General features: G+C 40.2%; 1 long non-coding RNA gene and 1 pseudogene across 1 annotated transcript in view; both read right to left on the bottom strand.

Annotated features, from left to right (window-relative positions):
- LOC115289677 overlaps positions 1–9888 on the bottom strand; it is a 16771-nt gene extending 6883 nt beyond the window's left edge. The window contains exon 1 of the long non-coding RNA XR_003907751.1: positions 9444–9888. This is a non-coding gene — a long non-coding RNA (uncharacterized LOC115289677). The remainder of the gene's footprint in view (positions 1–9443) is intronic.
- On the bottom strand, positions 3285–4970 carry LOC115289676 (annotated as a pseudogene).

The raw sequence follows: 9888 nt of genomic DNA on the forward strand, positions 1-9888 counted from the left end.
GGGGGGAAAAGAGGTGGTAGTGATGGTGGAGGGCACTTAAGGGGAAGAGCACTGGCTGTTGTATGGAAAACAATTTGACAATAAAATATTATGGAAAAAAAAAAAGTGCCCCTATGCACCAACACTCCTGTATCCTTTGGATAAATTCCTGGTAGTGCTATTGTTGGGTCATTACTTTTTTGAGGAACCTCCACACTGTTTTCCAGAGTGGCTGCACCAGTCCGCATTCCTACCAACAATGCAAAAGGGTGCCCCTTTCTCCACATCCTTGCCAATATCTGTTCTTTCCGGTGTGAGGTAGTATCTCAGTGTGGTTTTTATTTGTATTTCCCTGATGATAAGCAATGTTAAGCATCTTTTCATGTGTCTGTTGGTCATCTGAATGTCTTCTTGGGAAAGTGTCTATTCATGTCTTGTGTCCATTTCTTCACTGGATTATTTGTTTTCCGGCTGTTGGTTTTGGTAAATTCTTTATAGATTTTGGATACTAACCCTTTATCCAATATGTCATTTGCAAATATCTTCTCCCATCCATTGGTTGCCTTTTAGTTTTATTGATTGTTTCCTTTGCTGTGCAGAAGTTTTTATATTGATGAGATCCCAATAGTTCATTTTTGCTTTTATTTCTCTTGCCTTCAGAGACATGTTGAGTAAGAAGTTGCTGTGGCTGAAGTCAGAGGTGTTGCCTGCTTTCTCTTTCAGGGTTTTGATGGTTTCCTGTCTCATATTTAGATATTTCATCCATTTTGAGTTTATTTTTGTATATGGTGTAAGAAAGTGGCCCAGTTTCATTCTTCTGCATGTTGCTGTCCAGTTCTCCCAGCACCAGTTGCTAAAGAGACTCACTTTTTTTCATTGGATAATCTTTCCTGCTTTGTCAAAGATTAGTTGACCATACACATGTTGATCCAATTCTGGGTTCTCTATTCTATTCCACTGGTCTATGTGTCTGTTTTTATGCCAATATCACACTGTCTTGATGACCACAGCTTTGTAGTATAGGCTAAAGTCCAGGATTGTGATTCCTCCTGCTTTGGTTTTCTTTTTCAAAATTACTTTGGCTACTGAGAGTATTTTGTGATTCCATACAAATTTTAGGATTGTTTGTTCTAGCTCTGAAAGGAATTTTGATTGGGATTGCATTGAATGTGTGGACTGTTTTGACATTTTAACAATGTTTCTTCTTCTGATCCATGGAATATTTTTCCATTTCCCATTTCTTTGTGTTTTCTTCAACTCCTTTCATAAGTTTTCTATAGTTTTCAGTGTACAGATCTTTTACATCTTTGGCTAGGTTTATTCCTAGATATTTAATGGTTCTTGGTGCAACTGTAAATAGGAGTGGTTTCTTGATTTCTCTATCATTTCATTACTTGTTATAGAAATGCAACTGATTTCTGTATATTGATTTTATCCTGTAACTTTGCTGAATTCATGGGTCAGTTCTAGCAGCTTTTTGGTGGAGTCTTTTAGGTCTTCCATGTAGAATATCATGTCATTTGTGAAAAGTGAAAGTTTGACTTCTGGGTCAATTTGGATGCCCTTTCTTTCTTTTTTTTTTTTTTTTTTTGCCTGATTGCTGATGCTAGGACTTCCAACATTATGTTAAACAACAGTGGAGAGAGTGGACATCCCTGTCGTGTTCCTGATCTCAGGAGGGGAACTCTGTTTTTCCCAATTGAGGATGATATTAGCTGTGGGCTTTTCATGTGTGTCTTTTATGATGTTAAGGTATATTTCTTCTATCCCAACTTTCTTGAGGAGTTTTTATTAAGAAAGGATGCTGTATTTTGTCAAATTCTTTTTCTGGATCTATTGACAAGATTATATGGTTCTTATCCTTTCTTTTATTTATGTGATGTATCATATTGATTAATTTGCAAATATTGAACCAGTACTGCAGCCCAGGAACTTGATCATGATGGATAATTCTTTTTTTTAATGTTTTATTTTAATTTATTTGAAAGACAGAGAGAGACAGTGCGAGCAGGGGAGAGTCAGAGTGAGAGGGAGACACAGAATCCAAAGTAGGCTCCAGGCTCTGAGCTAGCTGTCAGCGCAGAGCTCAATGTAGGGCTCAAACCCACGAACTGTGAGATCATGACCTGAGCCGAAGTCAGACGCTTAACCGACTGAGCCCCCCAGGCACCCCAGAATAATTCTTTTAATACGCTGTTGAATTCGATTTGCTAGTATCTTGTTGAGGATTTTTGCATCCATGTTCATCAGGGATATTGGCTTGTAATTTTCCTTTTTAGCGGGGTCTCTTTCTGGTTTGAGAATCAAGATAATGCTGGCGGCATAGTATGGGTCCAGAAGCTTTCCTTCAGTTTCTGTTTTTTGGTACAGCTTGAGAAAGACAGGTATTAAGTCTGCTTTAAACGTCTGGTAGAATTCCCCTGAAAAGCCATCTGGCCAAGGAAGATGTTGGTAGGTTTTTGGTAGATTTTTGGTAATTGATTCCCTTTCTTCACTTGTTATGGGTCTGTTCAAATTTTCTATTTCTTCCTATTTGAGTTTTGGTAGTGTGTGGGTGTCTAGGAATTTGTCCATTTCTTCTAGGTTGTCCAGTTTGTTGGCATATAATTTTTCATGGCATTCTTTAATAATTGTTTGTATTTCCATGGTGTTGGTTGTGATCTCTCCTCTTTCATTTTTTATTTTATCTATTTGGGTCCTCTCTCTTTTATTTTTGAGAAGTCTGGCTAAGGGGTTATCAATTTTGCTTATATTTTCAAAAAACCAACTCTTAGATTCATTGATCTGTTCTGCTCATTTTTAAAAATTCTATCTTGTTTATTTCTGCTCTGATCTTTATATTTCTTTTCTTCTGCTGGCTTTGGGGTTCCTTAGCTGCTTTGCTTCTAGTTCCTTTATATGTAAGGTTAGGTTCTGTATTTGGTATTATTCTTGTTTCTTGAGATAGGCCTGGATTGCAATGTATTTTCCTCTTAGGACTGCCTTTGCTGCATCCCAAAGGGTTTGGACTGTCTTGTTTTCGTTTTCATTTGCTTCCATGTATTTTTAAGTTTCTTTTTTAATTGTTTTGTTGACCCATTCATTCTTTAGTAGGATGTTCCTTAACCTTCCTGCATTTTGAGACTTTCCAAATTTTTTCTTGTCATTGATTTCAAGTTTCATAACATTGTGATCTGATTGCATGGTATGATTTCATTTCTTTTATATTTATTGAGGGCTGTTTGTGACCCAGTATGTGATCTGCCTTGGAAAATGTTCCATGTGCACTAGAGAAGAATGTGTATTCTGTTGCTTTTTTTTTTTTCTCATTAAACTTTTGTTTTAATGGGTCTCAAAATTCTGTGACAGATTTTTGGTCAAGTTGTTTCCATTAAAAAGTACTGATTTTAAAAACTAATAACTTAAAACTGCCACACTCACACAAAAAAACAAATGGTCCACAAAACACTCTCCTTTCCTTCTGAAGGTTTTACGATGCATTGTTATCATGAACCAGTCTTTTACTATTAAACTTAAATGGCCAATTGACACAAACAGTTCTGAGACCGTTCTTCCACCACTGATTAACACTGGGGTGGCAAGTATTGGGGATAATATTCATTTAGCCTTCTGAGCTTTCTGGGCAGACTTGGTGACCTTGCCAGCTCCAGCTGCCTTCTTGTCCACTGCTTTGATGACACCCACAGCAACCGTCTGTTTCATGTCACGAACAGCAAAGCGACCCAGAGGAGGATAGTCAGAGAAGCTCTCAACACACATGGGCTTGCCAGGAACCATATCAACAATGGCAGCATCACCAGATTTTAGGAACTTGGGCCCATCTTCCAGCTTTTTCCCAGAACGACGGTCAATCTTCTCCTTCAGCTCAGCGAACTTGCGGGTGATGTGGGCGGTGTGACAGTCCAGCACAGGTGCATAGCCGGCACTGATTTGGCCTGAATGGTTCAGCATAATCATCTGAGTTGTGAAGCCAGCTGCTTCCATCGGTGGGTCATTTTTGCTATCACTAGCCACATTGCCTCGACGAACAACTTTGACAGATACGTTCTTGACATTGAAGCCCACACTTGTCCCCAGGAAGAGCCTCACTCAAAGCTTCATGGTACATTTCAACAGATTTTACTTCAGTTGTAACGTTGCCTGGAGCAAAAGTGACCACCATGCCAGGTTTGAGAACACCAGTCTCCACTCGACCCACAGGGACGGTACCAATACTGCCAATTTTGTAGACATCCTGGAGGGGCACACGTAAAGGCTTGTCAGTTGTACGAGTTGGTGGCAGAATGCTTCAAGCAGTGTGGTTCCACTGGCATTGCCATCTTTACGGGTGACTTTCCATCCTTTGACCAAGGCATGTTAGCACTTGGCTCCAGCATGTTGTCACCATTCCAACCAGAAATTGGCACAAATGCTACTGTGTCAGGGTTGTAGCCAATTTTCTTAATGTAGATGCTGACTTCCTTAACGATTTCCTCGTATCTCTTCTGGCTGTAGGGTGGCTCAGTAGAATCCATTTTGTTAACACCAACAATAAGTTGTTTTACACCCAGTGTATAAGCCAGAAGGGCATGCTCACGGGTCTGCCCATTCTTGGAGATACTGGCTTCAAATTCACCAACACCAGCAGCAACAATCAGGACAGCACAGTCAGCCTGAGATGTGCCTGTAATCATATTTTTGATAAAGTCTCTGTGTCCCGGGGCATCAATGATGGTCACATAGTACTTGCTGGTCTCAAATTTCCACAAGGAGATATCAATGGTGATACCACGTTCACATTCGGCTTTCAGTTTATCCAAGACCCAGGCATACTTGAAGGAGCCCTTTCCCATCTCAGCAGCCTCCTTCTCAAATTTTTCGATAGTTCTTTTGTCGATCCCACCACATTTGTAGATGAGATGTCCGGTAGTGGTAGACTTGCCGGAATCTACGTGTCCAATGACGACAATGTTGATGTGAGTCTTTTCCTTTCCCATTTTGGTTTAGGTTTAGCAGTGATTTTCACGACACCTGTTCTCTGGCAGCAAACCCGTTGCGAAAAAGCTCTGTGGCTTTTGGATAAAAAGTTCTGAATAAATCTGTCGAGTCCATCTGGTCCAGTGTATCATTCAAGACCATTGTTTCTTTATTGATTTTTCTGCCTAGATGATCTGTACATTGCTGTAAGTAATAAAGTCACCTGCAATTACTGAAATTACTGTATTCTTTTCAATAAGACTGCTTATGTTTGTGATTAATTGATTTATATATTTGGAAGGCAGCTATGCTCACCACTATACCACCAACGACGGCTTGATTTATATATTTGGGTATTTCAAGTTGAGGGCATAAACATTTAGCTCTTCTTGATACATAGATCCCTTAAGTATGATATGATGCCCTTTTTCACCTTTTGTTATTGGTCTTTAGTTTAAAATCTAGTTTGTCTGATAAAAGTATGGCTACTACAGCTTTCTTTTGACTTCCAGTAGCATGATAGTTAGTTCTCCATCCCTTCACTTTCAATCTGAGGGTGTCCTCAGGTCTAAATGGGTTTCTTGCAGACAGCATATAGATAGATCTTTTTTTTTTTTATTATCCATTTAGACACTCTATGTCATTTGATTGGGGCATTTAGTCCATTTACATTCAGAGTGATTATTGGGGAAAAATGGCTTTAGTGTCACTGTGTTATCTGTTGGTTTCATGCTGGTGCTGATGTCTCAGGTCCTCTTTAGACTTTGCAGCATTTCACTTACAGAGTCCTCCCTAGGATGTCTTGCAGGTCTGGTTTAGTGGTCAATAACTCCTTCAGTTTTTGTTTGTCTTGGAAAGCCTTTCTCTCTCCTTCTATTCTGAATGACAGCTTTGCTGAATAAAGGATTCTTGGCTGCATATTTTTCCTATTCAGCACATTGAATATTTTCTGCCATTCCCTTCTTGCCTGCCAAGTTTCAGTGGACAGGTCTGCTACTACCCTTAAGTGTTTACGCTTGCAGATTAAGGGCCATTGGTCCCTAGCTGCTTCCAAAATTCTATTATATTATTTTTATAATATAACATCTCTATATGTTGCCAGTTTCATTATGATATGCCATGCAGAAGATCGATTCAAGTTATGTCTGAAGGGAGTTCTCTGTGCCTCCTGGATTTGGATGCCTGTTTCCTTCCCCAGATTAGAGAAGTTCTCAGCTATAATTTGTTCAAATAAACTTTCTGCCCCTTTCTTTCTCTCTTCTTTTCTGGAACTCCTAAGTTATGGATATTACCATGTTTTGTTGAATCACTTAGTTCTCTAATTCACCCCTCATGGTCTAGTATTTTCTTATCTTTTTCTTGGCTTCATCATTTTCCATAATTTTATCTTCTATTTCATTTATCATCCCCTCTGCTTCCTCCATCCTTGCTGTCACTGCATCTAGTTTATTTTGCACATTTACAGCATTTCTTAATACATCATGACTATTTCTTAGTTCCTTGACCTAAGCAATAAATTCTCTGCTGTCTTCTATGCTTTTTTGTCATGCACAGCTATTACTTATTACTATTATTCTAAATTCTTATTAAGATATATTGTTTAAAACTGTTTTGAATAATTCTCTAGCTGTCATTTCTTTCTGGAATTTCTTTTGAGGAGAATACTTCCCTTTCATCATTTTGGCTGTCCTTTACAAAGGTGTTTTAATGGCTCTTTTGTGTCCTGCACCTGCAAGCACTACTATATTAAAAAAGGGTCATACACTGTCCAGGGCCTAGCCCTTCAGGAGTGTTTTTGGAGTGTGTTGCATGCTTTCTGTTGTTGTGACTCTGGTTGCTTTATCTCCCTACTCGTAGTGGTAGTTTGGACCTTCCACCAGTTGTGCTTTGATTTGTTCATTGAAGTAACTTTGGGAAAAATTCTAAAATGGGGGTAATGGTGGAAGAAGCCTTATCCCATACAAAGAGAAAATGACAGGGGTGGGAAAAAAAGAAAAGAAAAAAATTGACCAGGCAGAGAATCAGAGAAACTATATGGCTTAATCCAGAGAGAGAAAGAGAGAGAGAAGAAAATAAAGAAGGGGTTACAGAAGAGGTGTAAAAATAATTGATTTTAAATGTCTGCTTAAATAAACCAACAACCAAGATAGAGAAGGGAAGAAATAAGAGGAAGTAAAGAAAAAATATATAATAAGCATTGACCAACAATGGAATCAGAAAATGCAAAACCACTGGACAGATATCTGATGGTACTTTGGAACCAGTAGCTGTGCTGGTATAGAGGAGAGACCATGTGGTTCAGTCAGTGTCAATCTTGCTCTGGTAGGTGTGCAGCTATCAGGCACAGAGAGGTGGGGTTTGATGTAGGTGGGTCCTGCCTCCACTATGGGCCCACTGTTTTGTTCTCTGAAGCCTCATCTTGATGGTAATGGGGTGGGGGGGAAATGGCAACACCCCATCTCTCTTTCCCAGATGGGTGCTCCAGATCACTGTGTTCAGGCCATTTTCACAGTGCCCCCTCCCTCCTCCCCAAGTGAGAGGACTGGTTTGTCCCACTCCACTGTCTCCTGCACCTCCTAGGCACTCAGCTGGGATTCAAACCCTGATGTCTTAAATGATCTGCTCCGCACACCCCGGTTCTGAAGTAGTGCTACTCCACCCAGCTGACAAAGGGCTTCTGGCTGGCAGATGACAGTAAGGTCTTTTGTCCTTGGAGTGGGTATATACCTTCTTCCCACAGCACTAAGGGAGTGGACTGCTCTCTCTGACTGCACCTCTGAGTTTGCTACTGAGCCAGGGGCTGGCTCCCTTTCCTCCCCAGGCAGAGGTACATGGCTGCAGACTCCAGTCCAGAGAAAGTCCTGCAATCCTGGATTGTCACTCCTAAGGCTATTTGCAAGTAAGAAATTTGTTCTTTCTTTGTTTTTTTCTGTCCCTGGTCCATGGTCCATGGTCCATGGAGGTTTCTCTCTTGTCACAACACAATCCTACACTTCCATAGCCTTTCTCTTCCTTTTTTCTCTCCATAGAAGGGGATCCCTCTCCTCCATGCATATGCCACCTATTTTATCTCCTCCAATTAGCAGTCACACACTTATAGCCTGTCAAGTTGTCCCCGTGTCCCTGTGGGCCCCTGGAAATGTTTTTGTCATTCTGTAGCCTAGAGTCCTGGAATTCCAAGTACTCTGGCCTCAATACTGCTGTGTTTGAGGGATGAGGGAACTTCAGGCCCCCATATTTCTCCACCATGGTGACTCCTTCTATTATGTGAGCTTTTTCTAGATCTAAGGTTTTTGCCATTCTTCCATCTGGCCCTGCCATTGTTTTAAATTTATTTATTTTTGAAAGAGAGAGAGAGCAAGCACCAAGTAGAGAAAGAAACCCAAGCAGGCTCTGTGCTCTCAGCACAGAACCCAGTGCAGGGCTCAAACTCACAAACCATGACCTGAGCCAAAATCAAGAAATGGACACTTAACTGACAGCCACCCAGGCATCCCAAGCTCTGGCATTTTAATTGCTATAGTTTCAAATTCTTTTTAGCTGTTGTTGTACATTTTCTCTCTCAGATGAAAGGAATCAGTTTTTCAGGTTTAATTTTAAAATCTTTTTAGTAATTTGATTGGTTATGTAGCATTTTTAAGCCTACCAAAAACCAATATAGTAGGAAGTTACAAGTTACCCTTTATGAATCTTGCTTCCATACCAACCACTGTTTCCACATGGCCTTCCTCTGACCCAGCTACATCACACATCACTAGCAGAGAACAGCATTCCTCACTGAGCACATCCCAGGAGCCCTACTTCCTCTCATGTCTAGTTTTCTTCATAGCACTTATTCACACAATGTAATATGTTGACACTGTATATTTTCAATTTATTATTGTCTCTCTCCTCTCCCTATTATAAAAACTTGGTTAAAAAGAGCAGAGACTTCATTGTGTTATTCTCTGCTCCATCTCCAAGGCACATGGGAGGCACTTAATATTTGTAGAATGAATGAATGAATTTGAAGTGGTGGTGTGTGGGATGTGAAATTTGCCACCACATTTGAATGCCACTCTCAAAAGTTAGGGCTGACCTCCTCCACATGGGAAATGCTTGGAAGGTGAAGGTGCTCTCTATTATGGAGCGACAACTATCCAGATAGAAAAAGAATTTCTTTGTTCAGCAACACATGATTTCATTTCATTTGGTCTCACCAATTCTGGGAGGAAGATAAAACAAGTTCAACTGCTGGTAGGAATGCAAATTGATACAACCTTTTGGGAAAGCAATTTTGTACAGCATGTGGTCCTTTTTTTTTTTTTTTTTTTTTTTTTTTACAGCATGTAGTCTTAATCATGTACCTCCAGAGACCACTAGAACATATCTGTAGGTAAACATATTGGTTTTATTACTCATTGCATTGAGGAAGAATGCACACCATGGGAATTTGAGGGCATTTCACTCAGTAAAAGAGTATTAAAAAGAACCTAAGATAGAACTAGAACTTATGTGAAAGGACTTACGTTGGAGGAAGGGCCTAAGGTTTGGCTCTGGATGCTGTCAAAAAGTGGAGGCACTGTAATCCAACATCTTTATCTAGACAGCAAGAGGAAATAATTGAGGCTAAAGGAGTGATTGGTAAAACCACAGCAGCTGCTCAGAGTAGCTAGCATGAGGGTGTTGGTCTTTGTGACCTGAACAATGTGTTTGTTTTGTTTGTGCCCAGCCATGAACTTGGAGAGTACTTGTTCTTGTCTTGCTCTATCATGGTTCCAGGGTGGCCTTGCCTGAAAGTTGTTTTCTGTCACATTGTTCATATTCGAGAGGAGGACACCAGGGCCCAGCTATAATGCCAGGTCAGGTGTCGCATGCCTTGCTGCTATTGTCTTTCTTGCTGTATTTTAACCTAAGGAACATTTTTGGGGATCAGTCATAAGCAAAGATACACATGCAAATGAAAATACATGT

Source organism: Suricata suricatta, chromosome 4 (assembly GCF_006229205.1).
Source record: "Suricata suricatta isolate VVHF042 chromosome 4, meerkat_22Aug2017_6uvM2_HiC, whole genome shotgun sequence".
In the NCBI taxonomy this organism is placed as follows: Eukaryota; Metazoa; Chordata; class Mammalia; order Carnivora; family Herpestidae; genus Suricata; species Suricata suricatta.